Here is a 24,806-nt window from a genome sequence, read left to right as displayed (position 1 = left end):
TGATGTCCAGTTGCTGTTTGTTCTGTAAGTTTAAATGCTTATAAGTGAGTCCCCTGTGGTTGTCCATTAATATTCTATATCCCACCACATCAGTCCTCTAACATTCCTTCATTGCTTCAATGGAATATGCAAAAGTGACTGTTCTTCTTATATTAATAAAGAGAGGCTTGAAAAATATATTTTTCTGTGATACCAATCTTGGATTTTTGTCTCCTATGAATATCTGAGAATTTCAACCACTCTTTTTAAAAGAAAATATAGCTATCTTTTAGCTTTCTTTCTCTTATCTTTTCAGCTTAAAGTTATTTTCTGACATTTTGCAATATTCCAGGTACACACACTTTTGCTAAACATTATTCAGTGTCCTCTCTACTTAGGCAAAAGGCCACTTACATTCTAACAAAATTATCCAAAATAAATATTGTTTTCAAAAATTATCATAACAATATATAAAATATTCACATTTTCCATTTTTTAAATGTATGAAAAACAAACATATAATACTGATTTTAATATAGAGGCTTTGTCATACATAACCTTCATCTTCATGCAAATACAATATCAGAATTTGATTTTAGGCATTATTTTAAATTTTTTTGAAGAGGAATATTAGAAGGGCTCAGCTGAGTGCTTTCTCTATTCCACCATCTTAAGCCTGTCACAAAACCTTTAATATATGTGAGGAAAATACCTTGTCTGAGTAAAGGCTGTAATGCTATATTTTCTGTACTGAATCACATGTTTTCTTAACACAAAAACTATAGGACACATGCAGATCTTCTATTCTCACCTCAGTTGAAATGTTTCTGTAAAGAGATTTTCCAGAGATGTGAATGGAACCATATATATCAGTAGATTTGAGAATCAAACAGTTGCTCAGTTGCCTTTTTCTTTAATTGTATAAACTGATTTTTTTCATGCTTTTCGGTTCTTCCTATCTTTTAGACATCTTAAAATTGATCTTAAAATGCCTTTATAATTGGACAAACTCTATCAGAGATTTCTTTAATATTTAACTAATACAACTTGTTTTAAAGACACTCATCTTTCTTCCCAATGTTATTTTTTTTATGTAACATTGACTCTTCTTCACATGGAGTATCAGATACTGAAGGATTAGAGTCCAAATTTGATTATTCTTTTCTCATAACTGGTAAAAATAATTCTTCAGTGATGAAAAATATGTCCCTTATCTTGAAATAGAGGTGGGCAACTATAAGGCAAAATATTTACTATGTTGTAAAATGTAGGCACTGTATTCTTTTAATTCACTAACTGTTTTTCTTTTCTATGAGGAATGTTTTGAAACCTAGGTAATAGTTGGTGGTATATCTGGAATTGATAATACAGAAATAAAACAAATGAATAACATATTACAAAAGTAGATCCCCCTTTGGAATGCTGGAAGATCTGATCTATTTCATGCCCATTTCCTTTTTTCCCATCTGGTACCATCTAAACACTATCTGACTATACTGATTTTCAGAATCATAGAATTTTATATTTGGAAGGTTAACTTGGTGGCCACTTACTTCAACACACATTTCAATGGAATTACAACCACAGTATATCAGGCAAGTGGATATCTAGCATTTGTGTGAAGATGTTGAATAAAGGGGAGCCTATTTTCTGAAGGCAGCCCATTTGACTATTGGAGGAGCTGAAAGGCCTCAGTAATTCAAGATTGGGATTTACCGAGGGGTGAACAATACTAGTACAAAGGGACAAAAAAGTTTGAGAGAACAGGAAGGGAGTAAAGTGAAGTCAGAGGAGTACATGACTGAAGAAGTTTCAGGACTCTAGGTCAGGTTAATTTGACTGCTGTTCCCAGAGCAAAATGTGGAAATTGCAGTGGTAGAAGAATATAATATATGTGTCATGGGAAAAAGATATCACTGGAGGAAAGATAAGATGGTAGTATAAAGAAAGCACTCACCTGAACTCTCCCAACTTTATCCTCCAAATAACTTTATAATAATGCCTCAAATAGAATTTTGGGGTGGCAGAGAAAACAGAAGGTCAGAGTAAAACATTCTTCCAGCCAAAGGTAACTTAGGAGTTCAGAAAGAGAGGATTTTGAAATGGTAAAAAAGACGATCCCAGGGGAGACCATGTGGATAAACACTCATGGTAGGATGAAGTGGTTGTGACAATAGAAGCAGGAACTTTGGAAATTCTTCAGCCAGTGATGGTAAGGGTCAGAATGAGGTTACAATAGGTGCCTGTGCTATAACTGCACACAGGACCAAACAATGTTTGGAAGTTCCTTTGGCTAGACCCATTTCTTGATTATATTTCAAGAGCAGAGAGGAGCACTTTTGGTCAAAAAAGAATGGAAGTTCTGAGGGGCAGTATTAGTTCCCATCACAAAGAGTTCAGAGACCCTGAGGAATAGTATCATTTACTGTTCCAGGGGAGGAGGGGCCTTGTGGAGCTATGTTGATTATAATCCGAAGAGATGAAGAGCCCCTCATATGTGTATATAGATACATTGAAATATTGACTACACATATACATACATACACACATATGTGTGTGTATGTATGGATACACACACTCAATTGTTAATTGAAATTTATCTTATTTCACAGGGAAGTAGGAGGGGAAGGGACTAAAAGAAAGTGGGTGATACAAGGTAGGGCAGATAAAAGAAGTCAGTTATCAGAAGTGAAATAGTCTTTAGAGGAAGGACAATATAAAAAGAGAAAAGGATAAACAGAAGAAATTAGGAATGAGTACAATGAAGTTAGCAATCATATCTGTGAATGTAAATAGGATGAACTGTCCCATAAAAGAGAAGCAGTAAGTAGAATGGATTAGAAATCAGAATTCAAAAAGTGTTGTTTACAGGAAATACACTGGAAACAGAGTTAAAATAAGGGGCTAGAACAGAATTGATTAAGTTTCAACTGATTTCTAAAAAGCAAGATTAGCAATCACCATCTCAGACAAAGCAAAAGCAAAAAATAGATCTAATTAACAGAAATAGGAAAGGAATTTACATCTTGTAAAACAGCACCACAAACAATAAAGTAATATCATTTTTTTCAGTGAGTTACTGAATACTTTTATTCTGCACATAGTTGCCACTAAGGATCTTGCCAGTGGGCTCATCGGGGCTGCATTACAAGCATAAGGTTGCACATATCAACACAATGGGTGGGGGTGAGAACATTGGAACCAGTCTAAAAATTTTTTTTTCTCCCACCCTCCATTCCCTCCCTTCTCCCCAAGATGGAAAGCAGTCTGATATAGGTTGTATATGTACAATCACATTAAAAATATTTCTACATTAGTCATCTTGTGAAAGAAGAATCAGACCACAAGGAGAAAACCTCAAAAAAGAAGGGGAAAAAACAGTCCAAAAGTAGAAACAGTATGGTTCAATCTGCATTCATAATTCATAGCTCTTTTTTTTAATGAATGTTGAGAACATTTTCTATCATGAGTTCTTTGAAACTGTTTTAGATTGTTGCACTGCTGAAAAGAGCCAGGTCTATCCCCATTGATTAACACACAATGTTGCTGTTACTGTGTACAAAGTTCTCCTGGTTCTGCTCCTCTCAGTCAGCATGAGTTCATGTAAGTCCTTCCAGGTTTCTCTGAATTCCTCCTGTTCACAATTTCTTACAGCACAATAATATTCCATTACATTCATATACCACAACTTGTTTAGCTATTCCCCTATGGATGGGCATTTCCTCGATTTCCAATTCTTTGCCACCACAAAGAGAGCAGCTATAAAAATTTTTGTACATGTGGGTCCTTTTCCCTTTTCCGTAATCTCTTTGTGATACAGACCTAGCAGTGGTACCACTGGGTCAAAGGGTATGAACAATCCCATAGCCCGTTAGGTATGGTTCCAAACTGCTTTCTAGAATGGTTGGAGCATTGTTCAACATTTATTATTTTCATTTTTTGTCATATTTGCCAATCTGATAGATAGTATTTTATTATTGTGTTCAGAGTTCCTGGGTTTGTCTTGGCAGGTAGACTCCCAAGTATTTTATATTGTTTACCATTAATTTAAATGGAATTTCTCTTTCTATCTCTTGTTGCTGAGCTTTGTTGGCCATGTTTAGAAATGCTGATGATTTATGTGGGTTTATTTTATGTCCTCCAACTTTGCTAAAGTTGTTAATTGTTTCAAGCAGTTTCTTAGTTTATTATTTAGGATTCTATAAGTATACCACCATATCATCTGCAAAGAGTGATAGTTTTGTTTCCTCCTTGCCTATTCTAATTCCTTTAATTCCTTTTTCTTCTCTCATCATGATAGCTAAGATTTCTAGTATAATATTAAATTAATATTAAATAATAGAGGGGATAATGGACATCCCTGTTTCACCCCTGATCTTATGGGGAATGCCTCTAACTTATCCCCATTAAATGTTTGCTGATGGATTTAGGTAGATACTGCTTATTATTTTAAGGAAGCTCCACCTATTCCTATGCTCTCTAGTGTTTTTAATAGGAATGAGTGTTGTATTTTGTCAAATGCTTTCTCTGCATCTATTGAGATAAAAAAAGGATTTTGGTTAGTTTTGTTATTGATGTGGTTGATCATATTAGTTTTTCTAATATTGAACCAGCCTTGAATTCCTGGTATAAATCCCACCTGGTCATAGTATATAATCCTGGTGATCACTTGCTGTAATCTTCTTGCTAATATTTTATTTAAGATTTTTACATTGATATTAATTAGGGAAATTGGTCTGCAAGTTTCTTTCTCTGTTTTGGCTCTTACTGGTTTAGGTATTAACACCATATTTGTGCCCTCAAAGGAATTTGGTGGAACTCCTTCTTCAAGTATTTTTCCAAATAGTTTGTATAGAATTTGAATTAATTATTCTTTAAATGATTGGTAGAATTCACTTGTAAACCCATCTGGCCCTGGAGATTTTTTCTTAGGGAGTTTATTAATGGCTTGTTCAATTTCATGTTCTAATATGGACCTATTTAAGGATTTTATTTCCTCTTCAGTTAACCTGGGTAATTTGCATCTTTGTAAATATTCATCCATTTCATTTAGATTTTCAAATTTATTGGTATAGAGTTAGGCAAAATAGCTCCTAATTATTGCTTTAATTTCCACTTCATTGGTGGTGAGATTACCCCTTTCAGTTTTGATACTGGTAATTTGCTTTTCTAATTTCTTTTTTTAAATAAAATTAACCAAAGGCTTATCTATTTTATTGTTTTCTTTCATTGAACCAGTTCTTAGTTTTATTGATTAGTTCTATAGTTTTCTTGCGTTCAATTTTATTAATTTCTCTTTTGATTTTCAGGATTTCTAATTTAGTATTTAGTTGTGGATTTTTAATTTGTTCTTTTTTCTAGCTTTTTAAGTTGCATGCCCAATTCATTGATCTCCTCTTTCTCTTTTATATTCATGTAAGCATTTAGAGATATAAAATTTCCCATAAGCACTGCTTTGGCTGCATCCCATAGGTTTTGCAATGATGTCTCATTATTGTCATTCTCTTGGATGAAGTTATTGATTGTTTCTATGATTTGTTGTTTGATCCACTCATTCTTTAGGATGAGATTGTTGTTTCCAAATAACTTTCGGTCTACTTTTCCATGGGTCTTTTGTACATGTAATTTTTATTGCATCATGATCTGAGAATGATGCATTTACTATTTCTGCTTTTCTACATTTCACTATGAGGTTTTTGTGCCCTAATACATGGTCAATTTTTTAGTATATGCCATGTAACGCTGAGAAAAAGGTATATTCCATCCTATCCCTATTCAGTTTTCTCCAGATAGCTATCATATCTATCTTTTCTAATATTATATTCACCTCTTCAACTTCTTATTTATTTTCTGGTTAAATTTATCTAATTCTGAGAGATGAAGGTTCAGATCCTCCACTAGTATAATTTTGCTATTTCCTCTTGTAACTCATTTAACTTTTCCCCTAAGAATTTGGATGCTATACCACTTGGTACTTACAGGTTTGGTATTGATATTACCTCATTATCTATCAATCTTTTAGCAAGATGTAATTTGCTTCCTTATCTCTTTTAATTAAATTTATTTTTGCTTTTGCTTTGTCTGAGATTAGGATTGCTAACCATGTTTTTTTGAAGTCAGCTGAAGCATAATATATTTTGCTCCAACCTTTTATCTTTACTCCCCATGTATCTCTCTGCTTCAAATGTGTTTCTTGTAAAAAACATATTGTAGGATTCTGATCTTTAATCAACTTTGCTATTCAATTCAGTTTTATGTGAGAGTTCATTCCATTCACATTCACAGTTAAGATTAGCAACTGTTTATTTCCATCCATCCTGCTTTCCATTTTGTTCATACTCCTTTTTTCCATTCTTTCACTCTATTCTTCTTGATCTGTGTTTTACTTCTGACCACAGGCTCCCTCAATCTGCCCTCCCTTTTATCAGCTATCCTTATTTTTCTTGCCCCTTTTTTCACCTGCTTCTGCCCTCCCTTCTGTCAATACCACCCTTTTTCCCTTCCCCTTTTGATTCCCTAAAGAGTAATTTAAGTTCCTTTCAACAAATGGAAGTGAATTTTCTTCCTTCCCTGAATCAAATGTGATGAGAGTAAGGTTGCAAAAATGCTCACCCATCCCTTCTTTCCCTCTATTGTAATGGGTTCTTTCTTTTCTTCTTCATATAATGGATTTAACCCCATTCCACCTCCTTCTTCCTCTTCTCCCCCTAGATTTCTTTTATTCTGCCCCTTAAGTTTCTTTATATCATAACATCAAAGTTGATTTAATAACAATACCTTAACAGAGATAAAGATCTCAAGAGTTAAAAGTATTATCCCCCCTCATAGGGATGCAAGCAGTTTAACATCATTGAACAACCTTCCACCCCACCCCCACCACCCTTTGTTTACCTCTTTATATTTCTCTAGAGTCTTGTATTCGGAGATCAAATTTCAGTTCTGGTCTTTTGATCAGGTATCCTTGGAAGTCCTCTATTTCATTGAATGTCCAACTTTTCGTCTGAAAAAGAATCCTCAGCGTTGCTGGATAATTGATTATGGGTTCTGATCCAAGCTCCTTTGCCTTCTGGAATATCATATTCCAAGCCCTCTGATCCTTTAATGTTGAAGCTGTCATGTCCTGTGCAATCTTGACTGTGGCTCCATGATATTTCAATGGTTTCTTTCTGGCTGCTTGGAGTATTTTCTCCTTCACCAGATAATTCTAGAGTTGGGCTACAAAATTCCTTGAAGTGTTCTTTTTGGGGTCTCTTTCAGGAGGTGATCTTTCAATGATGATTTTATCTTCTGATTCTATAATTTCAGGGCAGTTGTCATTGATAATTTCCTAGAATATGGTATCTAGACTATTTTCTTGATCATGGCTTTCAGGTAGTCCAATAATTCTCATATTATCTCTCCTGGATATATTTTCCAGATTAATTGTTTTTCAAATGAGCTATTTTATATCTTCTTCTATTTTTTCAGTTGTTTGATTCTGCTTGACAGATTCTTGGTGTCTCATGGAGTCATTAGCTTCCATCTGTCCAATTTTACTTTTTTTTTTTTTTTGTGTGTGTGTGTGTTTTTTTTTTTGGGGGGGGGGCAATGATGTTTAAGTGACTTCTCCAGAGTCACACAGCTAGGAAGTATCAAGTGTCTGAGGCCAGATTTGGATTCAGGTCCTCATGAATCCAGGGCAGGTGCTCCACTGTGCCACCTACCTGCCTCTTCCAATTTTAATTTGTAAGGCATTATTTTCCTCAGTAAGCTTTTGTACCTCTTATTCCATTTGCCCAGTATTTTTTCTCCCATTTGGCCAATTTTTTCCCCATTTGACCATTTTTTTCTCTCATTTGTCCAATTGTATATTTTAAAGAATTTTTTTCCTTAGTCATTTTTTGTATTTCTTTTTGCAGTGGAATTCTCATTTCTGTCATTTCTTTTTCCACTTTTTCTTTTACTTCTCTCATTTGGTTTTTAAAAGCCTTTTTGACCCCTTCAAAGAAGGCTTTTTGGTCTTGAGACAAGATCATCTTCCCATTTGTATCTTCACATGTAGGCATTTTGACAAACACATCTGAGTTTGAGTTTTGATCTTCCCTTTCACCATAGAAGCTGCCAATGGTAAGGGTCCTTTTTTGTTTCTTGCTCATGTTGTAGCCTATTTTTAAACTTATAAATTTGAACTCTGCTCCTTGGGCACAGGGTTCACTGTTGCAAGCTTCTTACTGTTCTCAGCTATACCACTGTAAGCTGCCTTACTCTCAGCTATGTCAAATTGCAACAGTGTTGAGCTGCCCACTCAGCCAACCTGTGCTGAGATGAGTTGCCAGCTGAGCTGAGCAGTGCTGAGCCTCCCTCCCCTTTCACCCAGGTGAGATAGACATTTCCTGAAGTCTTCTTAATTATATCAAGTTGGAGGATTGTGTCTCTTTTAGTAGGTTCTGTAGTTCCCGAATCTGTTTAGAGTCTTGATTTAATGTTGTTTTTGAGGGAAACATGGGATAGTTCAATTAACTTCCTGGCTTCTCTCTGGCATCTTGGGTCCACCTCCAGAACTCCAGAGCTTCCCATTCTCAGGACTGGAGATTCATGCCTGCTGGCTCTGAGGTTTCCTGGACAGATTACTTGGCCTGGGAGTTTCTGAAGTTCCTTCCAGCAAATTTAACCTTGCTGCCCAGCTCTTCCTCTATTCTGAAAAGCCAGTTATATTTGGCCAGATGCTTAGGTTGGCAGGGAGGCACCAGTCTTGATCTGCGCAGCGCAGTGACCTACCAGCAGGTTTACAATGAAGGCATCTTCAGTCTCCCAAGAATAATGAGAAACCATTACTCCTCACCCATTGGACTGGGTCAGCTTGCATGCCTTGAGAGATTAAGTCATGGAGCCAATCTAGTTTAGAGGCAGTTGCAGGATTTCTCACTCACAGCCTTTTCAGTGTTCCTGGGATTGGTCATGGTAAGATCATCCCCTACCAGCTGGATACCAGCAGTAGCAGTAAAATTCTTCCAAGCTCCTCAATCATCCTGATCAAATGGATCTTCAATAGACACCACTGTTTACTCATTGATGAAGCTCTTATAGAGTTAGCCAAGGTCAGAAGGGGAGCTGTATCTGATGGCATCATCAGGTGACTTGAAGTCCAAGTCATATTTCTCTGATCTGAAGAATTTTGAGGCAGCCACATCCATGAAATTATGATGTTATCAGTATAGCTGGCCTTACCAATGGCATTCTTTAGTAGCTCCAGAGCTTCCTTATTCTCCAGGATGTTAGGATCAAAGCCACCCTCATCCCCTATATTGGTGGCACCCTGTCCATATTTCTGCTTAATAACACTGTTCAGGTGATGTTAGACCTCAGCTCCAATGTGCATGGCCTCCTTGAAGTTTGCTGCACCAACCAAAAGGATCATGCACTCCTGCATGGCCAGCTTGTTACCAGCATGAGAGCCTCCATTGATCATGTTGAGAGCTGGAACAGGCAGGAGGAGTTCATCATTTCCAGCAAGGTCAGCAATATGTTGGAAGTGGGACACACCTTTCTTAGCAGCTCAGGCCTTACAAACAGCCAGAGGCACTCCCAAGATGGCATTTGCACCAAATTTAGATTTATTCTTGGTGGGGTCCATCTCAGTCATCAAGTTGTCAATCTTGTCCTGTTCCACAACACTCAGTTTCTTGCTAACCAGGGTTAGGGCAACAGTTTTATTGATGTGCTCAACCACTTTTTTTTTTCTTTTTTGGTGAGGCAATTGGGGTTAAGTGACTTTCCCAGGGTCACACAGCTAGTAAGTGTTAAGTGTCTGAGGTCGGATTTGAACTCAGGTCCTCCTGAATCCAGGGCTGGTGCTCTATGCACTGCGCCACCTAGTTGCCCCACTCAACCACTTTTGAGACACTTTTCTCCATGTAGCAGGTCTTATCCTTGTATTGGAGCTCCAGGACTTCATGGATGCCAGTAGAAGCACCACTGGGCACAGCAGCTCAGAAGAGACCTTTTTCAGAATAGAGATCAATTTTAACAGTGGGGTTTCCACAAGAGTCAAAGATCTCTCTTGTTTGGATCCTGAGAATATATATGTTGAGTTTCTGGATGAGGTCTCATCCGCAAGGTTCAGAGAACAGAGGCCAAGGGGGAGGTATTATCATTATTAATCTTATATATATATATATATATACTAAATGAAATAATATCTGGATTTTCAAAGTGAAAGTTAAATGAATTACAGGAGGAAACAGACAGTAAAATTATATACTAAAGGAGAACCTCAAGTTTCTCCTTTTAGAACTAGGTACATCTCCCCATAAAATAAAGAACAAGGTCAAATATATATATATAGAATCTTAGAAAATTTAGATATGATATACCTCTGGAGAAAATTGAATGGTAATAGAAAGGAATATGCCTTTTTCTTAGCTATACATGGTACCTTCAAAATAAGTGACCATGTATTACGGCATACAACCTCATAACCAAAAGAAAAAAAAGTACAAATATTACAGGCTATAAGACAATAAAATATATTAAAAAGGAGCAGTGAAAGCATAGATTAAAAGCTAATTAGAAATTAAAAATCTAATCCCAAATAATGAGAGAGTTAAAGAACAAATAATAGAAACAATAATATCATTAAAGAGAATGACAATGAAACAACATTTTCAAATTTATGGAATGCAGGCAAAGCAATACTTCAAGGGAAAATTATATCTTGAAATGTTTTCACCAATAAGATAAAAAGCAGATCATTGAATTGGGCCTGCAACTAAAACATGCTAAAATAATTATAAATTAAAAATCTTTAATTAATCAATCAGTTGGAAATCCTGAAAAACAAAGTAGAGATTAATAAAATTGAAAATAAGGAAACCACTGAACTAATAAATACAACTAGAAGATCCTTTATGAAAAAAAAATAAACCAATGGTTAATTTGATTTTTTAATGAAAAAAACCAAAATTACCAGTATCAAAAAATAAAAATGATAAATGTGCCACCAATAAAGAGGAAATTAAATTAATTTTAAAGTTAGTTTGTCCAATTATATTCCAGGAAAACTGATGATATAAAGAGATAGATGAATATTTTCTAAAATATAAACTTCCTAGATAAACAGAAGAGGAAATAGAATATTTAAATAACTTTATCTTAGAGAAAGAAATTGAAAAAGCCCTCACTGAGCTCCCTAAAGAAGAAAATACTCTCAGGATAAAATAGGTTTACAAGTGAATTCTACCAAACATTCAAAGAATTAATAATACCAATACCATATAAACTATTTTAATAGGTAAATAAGTAGTCATAAGAAATTCCTTTTATGATACAAATATTGTTTTGAAACTAGGAAGAACAAAGACAAAGAAAGAAAACTAAAAAATATTTTAATTAATATTTATTCAAACATTTTAAACTATTAGTAAGAAGTTTAGAGAACCATTTTAGAAAGGTACAACACTACAGGGATGGTTTAATAATGGAAAACCATCAACATGATTGACCATATCAATAACAAAAATCATAGGATTAGCTCAATAGATAAAGAAAACAGCCATTGACAAAATACAACACATATTCCTATTAAAAGCATTAGAAATCATAGGAATTGAAAATAAATAAATATTTAAATAAATATTAAGTTTAAGTAAATATTAAAATAATATTCTAAAACAAAGAGCAAGCATAATTTGCAATGGGGTTTAACTTCAAGTCTTCCCAGTAATTTCAAGGTGAAGCAAGGATGTCATTATCAAAATTATTGCTATAAACTTTACTTGAAATAAAAGCAATAGCAATAAAGCAAGAAAAAGAAATTGAAGGAATGAAAATAGGCAAGGAGTAAATGAAACTATCACTCTTTGCAAATGATATGAAGCTATATTTAGAGAACCCTAGAAAATCAGGTAGGTGGTGCAGTGGATAAAGCAACGATTTTGGATTCAGATGGGCCTGAGTTCAAATCCAGCCTCAGACACTTGACACTAGCTGTGTGACCGTGGGCAAGTCACTTAACCCTCATTGCCCTGCCCAAAAAAAAAAAGTATACGAAACAATTAACAACTTTAGCAAAGTTGCAGCATATGAAACAGGCCCTCAAAAATCATTAGCATTTCTACATATCGCCAACAAATTTTAGCAAGAGATTGAAAGAGAAATTTCCTTTAAAATAACTGCAGATTTTATAAAATATTTGGAAGTGTCCCTGTGAGGACAAATATAGTGATTATTTGAACACTATTATGAGACACTTTTTACACAAATAAATTCAGATTATGAACAAATGAGTTCTCTATCTCAGGAGAATTTGGGGTTGAGGCTACTGGTATTCTTTTTTTTTTTTTTTGATAAGGCAATTGGGGTTAAGTGACTTGCCTAGGGTCACACAGCCAGTAAGTGTTAAGTGTCTGAAGCTGGATTTTAACTCAGGTGCTCCTGACTCCTGGGCCAGTGCTCTATCCACTGCACCACCTAGCTGCCTCATATTCTTCTTTTGTAGAAGATATTCTTATTTGTGGAGGAGGTGGGTCAGATAAAACTGAGATTACCTGATTAGATAAGTCAATATACCTGTATAAAGCATCTATGGCAGGTCAAGCAATGTCCTAGACATAGGAAAAAAATAGTTTCAATGAGACATAATATTTGCTCTTATAGATGTTGACTTGTCTCATGCAAGTTATTTCTCTGTCCTTCATATCCATCCACTTTATGTTGATCATTATCTTAGTTTTTTCACTGTTCTTTTTACAACGTAGGACCAAAAACTAAACCTAGTACTTAAGTTGTGGTTCGACCAAGAGATATAATGCAAGTCTTTTCTCCTTATTTCTTAAAAATATGCCTCAGTTAATGTACAGTAAGACCACATTATCTTTTATATGAGTTGCTATATCACATTGTTTAATAAACTCAAGCCTGTATTCAGTTAAATTTCCAAATCTTTTTCTTTTCCTAATTTTTTTTTAACCCTACCTCCCATATTTGATATTTACAGAGTGGAATCTTGAGCCAAAGCATGAGATTTATTTTACATTTTTCCATATTATTGAACTCACTAAATGCATATATGTAAATTTTGTCCCAGTGCTGCCTCCTGGGAAATCTGTAAATGGATGATGTTCATCTAACTGCAATAATATACCTAGATGCATGCATTATAGTCATATTGTTGTTTAAGGGATTGAAAGTGATGCAATTAATGAGGGACATATTCACTTAGGATCTAGAACATAAGTATCAATAATCCTTAATATAATTACATAGAATAGAACATATGGAAAATAGCATGAAGATACACTGAAAGGTATATTCTGTTTTTGGGGAATGGGAATAATTGGATAGTTTTAAAATGCTCTTTGGAAACTAAGACAGGAAAAACCCAGATTCTAAAATCCCAGAAGTACTTCGATTGAAATGAATTGGTTATCATGACACTTAGTGGAGTGACTGAAAGACATGAGTTTGCAAGTTTAAGGATTGGATACAATAGGCAATTCCGTGAATGACCTCTCTAGCTAGAAATTAGAACTGAAGGATGGACTGTGACACACTGTCTCTTAAATTGTTGTACAAAGATTTCATGCATGGGGCTTTTATTCTGTGCACATTCTGCCAGTTGAAGTCAGGCTCTTCATTTTTGTCTTGTGTGACTGAATGTGCTGAGAAGAGAGATGAGAGCTCTTTTTTGGATCAGGGAACACACTACATGATGTTCTAATGCATAACTTAAAGGGGAAAGCAACACTCTGTGTAGCTTGTCAAGAAACAGCAAGGAGGACAATGCTATGATTGACCATTTAAATGGACTTAAATTCAAAAGCCTGGGCATCAATAAAGTCATTTCTTTGTGCTTGATATTTATGTGGATGATATTCCCCTTGTCTATTTCTTTTAATTTTATCAGTTTGGGGTAATATAATTGGGTTCTTACGCAATCTGGAGTTTTTCAATATCAAAATTGATTTCAATGGAATTCTAATGTAATGGGCAAACTATTCACCCTGTTTTCTATTTCTGACCTTCAAAAACTATGATTCCAATTTTTAACTAGAGTTGAAGTGACTTGTTTAAGGTCACATTCATAGTCAAGGGAAGAAGTGGGACTCAGAATCAACTCTCGCAACTCCTGATGGCTATTCCAGTGTTTTGGCATTCTAGCTTCTCCTATTTCTTTATTGTCATCAGGGTGTATGACCTTATATCTGACTTCTAAGATTAGGTAATGAGTCATGGCCCCAAGATTGTTACATATTTCCCCTGGGGTTACTTTTTTTTTTTTTGGTGAGGAAATTGGGGTTAAGTGACTTGCCCAGGGTCACACAACTAGTAAGTGTTAAGTGTCAGAAGCCAGATTTGAACTCAGATCCTCCTGACTCCAGGGCCGGTGCTCTATCCACTACGCCACCTAGCTCTCCCTTCCTGGGGTTACTTATATGGATTGTCCAACTTGATAGTTTGGATATGAAAAATTTGGCTCCTTTACTATTATTTTCTCTAACAATACCAAAGACTAAATATTAGGTTTCAGTGCAAGTGCATTACATGGGCCTAAGATGGCTTAAAGTGATGCAACTACAAATTTCAGTGCAGAATTAGTCAATAAGAGCTTATTTAGTATGTGCTATGTTTCAGTCATTGTTCTAGACACTAGGAATGTAAAGAAAAGGAAAAATAAGCAAACAAAAAACAAACCAAACAAACAAAACAGTTTCTGGTTTTACATATCTCAGTGTAATGGGGGAAACATGCAAATAACTATATACCAACAAGATATTCAAAATAAATTAGAGATAAGCAAAAGAAAGGAGTCACTATAATTTTTATCTTAATAGTATTTTATTTTTATTCCAATTACATGTAAAGATAGTTTTCAACATTCATTTTTTTAAGATTTTAAACTCCAAATTTTTCTTCCACCCTTTCATTCCTTTCCCCTCCCCAAGACAGCAAGGAATCTGATATAAATTATATGTGTAGAATCATGTTAAATTTTATCATATTATATTACAAAATTATATAATATTATATTATCATATTATAAAAGAAGAATCAGAAGAAAATGGAAAACCATGAGAAAGAAAAAAAAATGAAAATAGTATGATTCAATCTGCATTCAGACTCTATAAATCTTTTCCTCTACATGGAGGATATTTTCCATTATGAATCTTTTGGAATAGTCTTAGATCATTTTATTGCTGAGAAGAGCTGAGTCTATTGTAATTGATCATTATAAAATGTTGCTATTATTGTGTACAAGGTTGTCCTGGCTCTGCTCAAGAAGTCACTAGGATTAAGGAGAACAACAAATGATTCTTATAAAAAGGTGAGATTTTAACAGGGACTTGAAGGAAGCCAGGAGTAGACAAGAAAGAAGAAGAGAATTAATTCCAAGCATGGAGGCAACCAATGAAAATGTCCAGTCAGGAAATTCAATGTCTTATATGTGGAAAAGCAAAGAGGCCAGTGTCACTGGGTTATAGAATATGTTGTGGGGAAAAGTGTTATAAGGTGTAAGAAAACTAGAAGGGTAGGAGAGGTCTAGATTATGAAGGCTTTGAACACCAGAAAAGAAAATTTATATTTGATACTGGAGATAAAAGGGAGCAAGTAGGAGGGTGTCTAGGCAAGTCAGGAAGAGGTTCTTGGCCACAGCACAGACTGGCAGCTGAGGCCCCTTGGTCTTAGCTCACCAGGCTGGTGGTGCAGCAGGCCAGTTGTGAGATTCCCAAGCCACAGCTGAGAGGGAAAACTTCCAGATAGACAACCACTCACAGGAGAGGTCCAACTAGGCCAAGCCATCCCAGGGCAGAAAGCATGTCCAAAGTGACAAGGAATTAGTGAGCCCCAGAGATCACAGAGCAGAAAATCAGTGATCTGGAACAAGAAGCTTTCAATCATGGCCTATATGACCCAAGAACTTAGCTCAACTTTAAAAGTCACAATATAGGCTAAAATATGAGTAAGAAACAAATAAGAACCCTTACCATAAATAGCTTCTATGGTGACAGGGAAGACCAAAACACCAACTCAGATAAGGACAACATTGTCAAAATAACTACATATGAAACCTCAAAGGGGAAGATGAATTGGTCTCAAGAACAAAAAGCCTTATTGGAATGAGTTAAAAAAGGGTTTTTTTAATTTAAAATTTTATTTTCCCTCAATTACATGTAAAAACAATTTTAATATCCATTTTAAAACTTTGTTCTCCAAATTCACTTCCTTGCTCCTTCCATCACCCATTAAGAAGGCAAGCAATTCAATATGTTATACATATGTAGTCATGCACAACATTTCATATTACTCAGCTTGAGAAAAAAAGACAAAAAACACAAGAAAAATTAACTAAAATATGCTTCAGTCTGTATTCAGATACTATCATTTCTTTCTCTGGAGACGGATCACATTTTTCATCATAAGTCCTTCAGAGTTGTCTTTGATCATTATATTGCTGCTGACAATAGCAAAATCATTCTCAGCTGATCATCTTATAATATTGCTGGTACTTTGTATACAGTACATTTTACTTTTCATCAACTCATGTAAGACTTTCCAGGTTTTCCTGAGAGCATCCTATTCATCATATCTTATAGCAAAATAGTGCTCCATTATAATCATATCCCACAATTGGTTTATCCATTCCCCAATTGATTGGTGTCCCCTCAAATTAGAATTCTTTACTCAAAAAAAGAACTGCCATAAATATTTTTGTACATATAGATCATTTAACTTTTTGTTTTTTATCTCTTTGGATACTAACTTATTTTTACTAGATCAAAGAGTATGTATCTAGTATTTGCCATGGACTTTGCTAACTGCTGGGAATACAAAGAATGTATGGGCCAAACTCAGTGTGGGGAGAGTCAATTGGGCGGCTCACCATAATATTGGAGTTCAGAAAATAATGGGAGACCTCTAGGTCCAGAGTTTCTTCTCTTCCAAACTGCCTGTTATTTCTCTCAGACTGATATTAAAGGAGATTAACAGCCTCTTTTCCACAAACAAATCAGGTTCTATCAATGGGAACAAATTTACAACACAAGTGAAGTCAATAGAACCAGGGACAATGAGAAAGGGGATAAAGAAAGGGAAAAATATGTCCCACTTCCAAGATGGTTAGAATCTAAATCTCTAGGGTAAAAAGGCCCCCAGGTACCTTGAATAAGCTCTGCTTCCTCACCTACTCATAAATGCTTGGCTCGAACAAAAACTGACTCAAACCCTAAACTTGCTCCCAGCTCAGCTGGCCCAAAGAGCCAGCCTCGATTCAACAACACAAACTCATCACCACCTGGAATCTGCAGCTCTAAGGAGAATCAGCTGTGCAGTGTCTCCCAGCTTGGTCCAAAGGTCAACCACCCCAGGTCCTCTCAATCTTGCTCTTGCTCTCTTTTTACCCCCTTCCTCCAGAAGTTCTCTCTTCTCTTTCCTCCCTCTCTCACACAAGGGAGGTGTTTAGCCATGCTGAGTCTCCAATTGGTTCAACATAACCCCTGGGCTGTGCCCATTATAATTTGGCCAGGCCTGTGTGGGCATGGGGGACCAGGGTCTGGGGTCGGTCACCTAGTCCAGGCTTAGGTACTTTAGTGCATACTTTGACTCAATAAATGTTCTTTGTGTTATTCAGTCCTACCTAATATACATTGCAAATCTAATCAGAGTTCCCTTTTGCTTGTTCTATTATCTCCTCACATACACACCCATCTTCTCTTAGGCTTTTCAAGATTACATCTTTTCAGTCTGACCATAATGAAGCAAAGATGGGGTCATGGAAACCACAAATCACAATTAATTCCTTACAAATCCAACTACAATTCCACCAACAGTGCATTAATGGCTCATTTTCCCCATATCCTATACAACATTTGTCATTTTCCTCTGCTGTCCTATTATCCAATCCAAGAGATATGATGTAGTACCCCAGAATAGTGTTTACTTACATCTTTCTAAGCAATAGTGAATTAGATCATTTTTTTCATATGAATATAGATAGCTTTGATTATTTCATCTGAAAACTGTTCATATCTTTTGATCACTTATCAGTTGGGGAATGACTTATTTTAATAAATTTGACTCAGTTTTCTACATGTTTGAGAAATGAGGCCTTTATCAGACAAATTTGCTTCAAAAATTTTTCACAGTTACTATTGCTAACTGTATTTCTCTCCATCCTATTCCCTCCCCACAATAATTACTTTATTCTCTATCTCCTTTCATCTTGTCCTTCCTCAACGAAGTTTGTTTCTGAATGCCCCCTCCCCCAATCTGCCCTCCTTTCTATAAACTCCCTCCCCTCCTTTTCTCTACCCAATTAAGTGTGTATGTTATTCCCTCTTTAAGCCAATTCTGGTGAGAGTAAGGGTCACTCACATATACCCCAAACCCCACAGGATCTGCCCCACTTACTGTAAAATCTTTTTCTTGCTTCTTTTATGTGAGATACTTTACCCTTTCCATTGCCCTTTCTCCCAGTTCATTCTCCTATCACCCCATAATTTCATTTTTTAAAAAGATATCATCACTTGATATTCAACTCACACCTGTGCCCTCTGTCTAAATATACTCCATCCAAATTCCCTAATAATGACAAAGTTCTTATGAGTTAGAAGTATCATGTTCCCATGTAGGAATGTAAAGAGTTTAAACTTTTAATATCCCTTATGATTTCCTTTTGCTGTTTACCTTTCTATGCTTCTCTTGAGTCTTGTATTTGAAAGTTAAAATTTCTATTTATCTCAGGTCTTTTCATCAAGAGTGCCTGAAAGTCCTCTCATTAACTGAATTCCTATTTTTCCCCCTGAAGGATAATGCACAGTTTTGCTGGGTAGCTGATACTTGGTTGCAATCTCACTTCCTTTGCCCTCTGGAATATCATGATCCAAGCCCTCTGATCCTTTATATAGAAGCTGCTAAATTTGGGATTATCATGACTGTGTCTCCACAATACTTGAATTGTTTCTTTCTGGCTGCTTGCAGTATTTTATCCTTGACCTGGGAGCTCTGGAATTTGGCTATAATATTCCTGGGAATGTTCATTTTGAGATTTCTTTCAGGAGGTGATCAGTACATTCTTTCAATTTCTATCTTACCTTCTGATTCTAGAATATCAGCAATTTTCCCTGAAAATTTCTTAGAAGATGATGTCAAGGCTCATTTTTAGATCATGGTTTCAATCATTTTCAAATTATCTCTCCTTAAACTATCATCTAGGTCAGCTGTTTTTCCAATGAAATATTTTACGTTGTCTTCTATTTGTTTCATTCTTTTCATTTTATTTATTGTTTCTTGAGTTCTCATAAAGGCATTAGCTTCCATTTGCTCAATCCTAATTTTTAAGGAGTTATTTTCTTCAGAGAGCTTTTTACCTCCTTTTCCATTTGGCCAATTAATCTTTTCAAAGCATTCTTTTCCTCATTTGCTTTTTGTAACTCTTTTACCATTTGGCCTAGTCTTTTTTTAAGGTGTTATTTTCTTCAGTATTTTTCGTGTCTCCTTTACCAAGCTGTTGACTTTTTTTTCATGATTTTCTTAAATCACTATCATTTTTCTTTCCATTTTTCCTGTATCTCTCTTACTTTATTTTCAAAATCCAATTTGAACTATTTTATGACCTGAGACAAATTCACATTTCCTTCCAGGCTTTGGATGTAGGAGCTTTGACTTTATCTTCCTCTGAGGGTGTATTTTGATCTTCTTTGTCACTATTAAAACTTTCTATTGTCAGAATTATTTTTTCCATTTGCTCATTTTCCCAGCCTATTTCTTGAATTTTAATTTTTTGTCGATGTGGAGCATTGCTTCCAGGGTGGAGGATGCACTATCACCAGCTTCAGGGGAGTTTTGCAGCTGTTTTCTGAGATCTTTCTAGGAATTTGTAAGTTTTCCATTCTTCTAAGGTCATTTGACTTAAGGAGAGTTACATTTACTATTATCCTGGGCTGTGCTCTCATCTGGAATCAATCACCGGCCAGCTTTTCTGCCCTGCAACTATGAACAGAGTCCTGCTCCACTGTGACTACAAGCTCTGATGTGTTTGTGGTTCTCCCCTGCCCTGGACTGCCACCCAAGTCTTTGACCTGGATCTGAGTACTGGCCAAACAACAGAGTGACACCTTGGTACTCTCAAAGAAACCCCTGTAGTCTCTTTCTGGCCAACTGTTTGACCCCTTACCATCTGTGGGCTTAGACTTCCTGAAGCAGTTGCTACTGCTGTTTATTTGGAGGCTCTCAAGGCCTGCTCCTGGTTTGCTGGGGTTGGAGCTGTGCCTGTGATGGACTGCACCCCACCCTTACCCCAGTACAACAGACCTTTCCTGCTGACCTTCTCAGTTGTCTTTGGCTGGAAAAGTATTTCAGCCTCTAATTTTGTGGGTTCTGTTGTTCTAGGAATTCTCTTATGGCATTATTTGAAAGTATTTGGAGGAATCTTGGGGAGAGCTCAGGCAAGTCACTGCCTTTCCTCCACCATCTTGACTCCACCCTCAAAAAAAGAATTTAAAAAATTAAATAAGAGAAGTAGAAGAAAAATGAAGAAAGAAATGAGAGAAATGAGAGTTATGCAAGAACATTATGAAAAAAAGTCAATAGCTTGGAAAAGGAAGCACAAAAATGGACTAAAGAAAACAATTCCTTTAAAAAAAGCAATTGGCCAAATGGGAAAGGAGGTGCAAAAGTTTACTGAAGAAAATAATGTTTTAAAAATTAGGATTGGGCAGGTACAGGCTAATGACTCTATGAGACACTGGGAATCAGTCAAGCAGAATCAAAAGAATGTGAAAAAATAGGAAAATGTGAAATACCACATCAGAAAGAAAACTGAGCTGGAAAATAGATCCAAGAGATTTAATTTATTAATTATTGGACCACCTAAAAGCCATGATAAAAACAAACAAACAAACAAACAAAAAGAATCTACACACCAAGAAATTATCAATGAGAAGTACCTGATATCCTAAGAACCAGAGGCTAAAATAATCATTGAAAGAATCCACCTATCACCTCCTGAAAGAGATCCCACCATGAAAACTCCATGGAATATTGTAGCCAAACTCCAGAATTATGAGGTGAAGGAGAAAATAATACTGCAAGCAGTCTTAAAGGAACAATTTAAATATCATGGAGCCACAGTCACGATTGCACAGGACCTGGCAGCTTCAATATTAAAGGATCAGAAGTCTTGGAATATGATATTCTGGAAGGCAAAGGAACTTGGATTGCAACCAAGAAACAACTACCCAGCAAAATTGAGCATTAAATTTCAGGGGTAAAGATAGAAATTCAATGAAATAGGGGACCTTTAAGCTTTCCTAATGAAAAGACCAGAACTGAACAGAAAATTTGATCTTCCAACACAAGACTCAGTAGAAGTATAAAAAGAGACATTGAAGTTCAGTGTCAAGACACAAGTCAAGACAATTGTCAATATCTCCAAATGCAGTGTTTTTCTTTGGTGTCTTTAATGTCTAACCAAGCCCTAAGAACTCCACATTGTCTGCTTCCATGACTTTCATGGCCATTGGAAAATATTGTTCTCATTTGCCCATTTTATTGGAGGATGTCTTTGCATTTATGTGGTAGACACCCCCATAACTCAAAGACGAGTTACCTTCAACATGATTTAATCCATCTGCCAAGATGGATTACTGAGATGTTGCCACTACATATGCTATAGCTTTTTGAAACTAGGGGTGAAAGTTGAGTGCCAGGTAGATGCCAAATATAGATGAACAGCCTTGAAAAGGGCTCAGCAAGCCCTCATGCCAGAGGTGCTAGTCCTTCTTGAACTTCCTATATACACCAATAAAGGCACATCTCACTTAGGAAACATCTTCCAATCAGCAACAATCCAATGCCATTGAAAAAGTCCCCATAAAAAAAAAATAAAAAAGAAAAGAAATTTTAAAAAAGAGAAAGTCCTCAAAGGAGAAAAAAAGCACAGTATTTATCAGTAACCTTATTCCTCTAGTGACCATAAAAATTACATGCATTCAAAAGATGAACCCTGAGAAAATTATTTACTTGACTAGTAAGCAAACTTAGTTCATTAATGAAGTGCATAATTGAGAATAAAAGTATCAAGATTTATATGAATTATTAATAGTTGCCATGTGCTTTACAATACTTACAGGTAAAAATCCTAAGAATGAAGGCAAACTTCAAACACAGACTTCCAATCTTAAAAACAACTGAAGAAAATGTTCATAAATGGAGGGTAATGGGAACAGCCCTCACGCAAGAAAGTGAAATACTTTACACTGTTAGAAGTATTTTTTCACTTGAAAGTAAGAACTTGTGCATTTCCCAAATAATTTCCACTTTCTGAGCTTCCCCACCCCTGCAAATAACACAATCCCACTGAACCGTTCTCACTATACTTTCGACTCTACTCCAATGGCATGACTCCATGTTTTTATAAAGAAAATATATGAAATCCAAGTCTTTGATAGATTTTCATCACTAAAAATAAGGTGTTTTTTTATTCAGCTATTGGTCCTAATGAAATATGAAGGGTTACATTTTAAATAAAAAATATGCTCCTTGAAATTATGCACATTACATTTTGGGGGGAGGAAGAGAGTTGAGAAAGAAGAAAAAAGAAAGTACACTTTAAATACATGTGTGTGTGTATAGGTTGGTATATGCATGTGTTATGAAAGCTATCTTAACAAACTTCAACTACTTTCATATGGAAGCGGGAGGATACTTGTTCTATTTGGCATAACCAAGAGAGACTGGTAAAACTGTCAGGAAAAAATTCTAGCAATTAGAGTGGTTCAATGATGAAGCACATTATCCACTTCCTGACAGAAAGGTGATGGTCTCATGATCAAGATCTTGAAAGAGACATATTTTTTGGATATGATCACTGGATGTATTCATTTTGATTGGCTATGCTTATTTGTTACAAGGGGTTTTGTTTGTTTCTTTTTCGCTGAGAGTGAGAGAGAGATACTTTTTTTGTAATGCATGAGAACAGAGGAAATCACAGACAAGCAGGATAGTTTTGAAAGTAATATATGGAATTTGTTACATCCTTTATTTATAAAATGGAAAAAGTATCATATATACACAAACACATGTGTATATAGTATATATGTATATATGTATACATTCATGTAGATATGTGTATGTATATGTATATCTGTGTATATATGCATGCATATACATATATATGCATATATACACATATGCATACACACACATATATGTCAGCTCTTGGTCAGCTCAATTTTTCAGTGATATGTGAGGTCAGGTCCTCAGCTCAGAGGGTAGTAGAAAAGTCATGGTATGTTTAAAGGATTAAAATGTTTGGAAAAGCAACTGGGTTAGGCGGTATAGTAAATTATTTAGGGAGGGATAAAAGGATTGACTTTTCTCACTGAATGCCTGATTGGGATTATGCCATAAAATCTTCAGTGGACTCATTCATCAAAGTTTCATGATTTTCTCTATCTTCATTATTCATTCAGAAACATGTGTAAGACTGAAGCTAAAAGGTATTTGGCATAATATTAGCCTACGGCTTGGCAGGGCAAGGTCAGAGGTAGGATAAGGCAGCATTTTGGTTCAAGGAAAGAGGACAGTATGGAATTCAACTGGTTCACTGCCATATAAAAAGAGAACAGTGTTGCCAATATACTGGAAATAATTTGCAAAACAATTGATGGGGTTGAAATATTGGAGGTCATGGAGAGGATAAAGAAGAGGTGTTAGGGCAACAAGGAAGAGTGAGACTTGGAATGACAATAGATTTTGATCAGATAATGGAATTTCAGAGTTTATACACATTGACATGGGACAACTGAGCTTCCTATGCCAAGACATGCAAGCAAGGAAGCAACCCACTGGAGCTCTCCCACATTTCCTCTACAAACTGAAATAAAACTGCCTCTGAATCATTCCAGGAGCAGGAAAACAACCTACCAGCCATTCAGGAAAAGTCTGTCTTAAGTGGGTGGGAGAGAAGTGAGATCCAGGAGCAACAGCAACAGCTTCTGGGCTCATAGAAGAGGCCCTTGAAAGCAGGGCTCTGAGCCTGGGGTATTCCACCAGTGAGGCTTCACCCACCTGCAAACCAGTAGCTCCCTGGGCAGGTGATCAGTCTGGGCAGCAGAGCAGAGACCCTGACCAGGCTCCCCAAAGCTAGCACAGACCACCAGGGAGGCTTTGATCCCACTGTTGGCCAGTAGTGAAGCCCTGCCCAAGACTAGTCAAAAGTAAGTTCCCACCACTGTGACCAATTAGCAGAGAGAGTGTTTCCAGGGCAAAACAGCAGCAGGGTCTCAGCAGATTGCATCAGAATTACCCTTCCAGAGCCTGCAAGCAGAGTGGCTGGTTCCCATACCAATCCATCAGTAGGCCTCTCCCCCACCCCCACCCCCCACACACATACACATTTGGGCAGATTGGAAACAAAATTACTCCTCCATGTCCTGCTAACAAAAAGGCCCTGCTAACAGAGTAACCTAACTGCAAGACACTACCCCTGGGACAGACCAACAACAAGATCACTCCTCCAGGGCCAGTCACCAGAAAGACTTTGTTAACTTTAGCAACCCAGCAAAAACAAGGAGCTAAACCCTGAAGCCCAGTGAAAACTACCAGTAAGACCCAGAGCCTCAGCACAAATCTGGGGACAGTTTAGTAATAGAGCCCAACTTGAACATAAACATCAAGGGAGAAAAAAGTAACAAAAATGAGCAAAGTAACAACAACTAAAAAAGTTTGACTATTGACAATTACTATGGTGATAGGGAAAACCAAGGCATAAAAATAGAAGAGGACAATAGTAACCAAATGGCTACAGGTGAAGCTGCAAAGAAAAATACAAATTGGTATCAGGCCCAAAA

At 36.2% G+C, this 24,806-nt stretch overlaps 1 pseudogene; it reads right to left on the bottom strand.

Moving 5' to 3' along the window:
- Window positions 1–8,858: 8,858 nt before the first annotated feature.
- The window catches only part of LOC122747852, a 61,954-nt pseudogene continuing 46,006 nt past the window's right edge, over window positions 8,859–24,806 (bottom strand).

The sequence above is a fragment of the Dromiciops gliroides genome, chromosome 3 (genome assembly GCF_019393635.1).
Source record: "Dromiciops gliroides isolate mDroGli1 chromosome 3, mDroGli1.pri, whole genome shotgun sequence".
Lineage (NCBI taxonomy): Eukaryota > Metazoa > Chordata > Mammalia > Microbiotheria > Microbiotheriidae > Dromiciops > Dromiciops gliroides.
The sequence above is the reverse complement of the archived record's forward strand: the minus strand, read 5'-3'. Positions and strand labels throughout refer to the sequence as shown.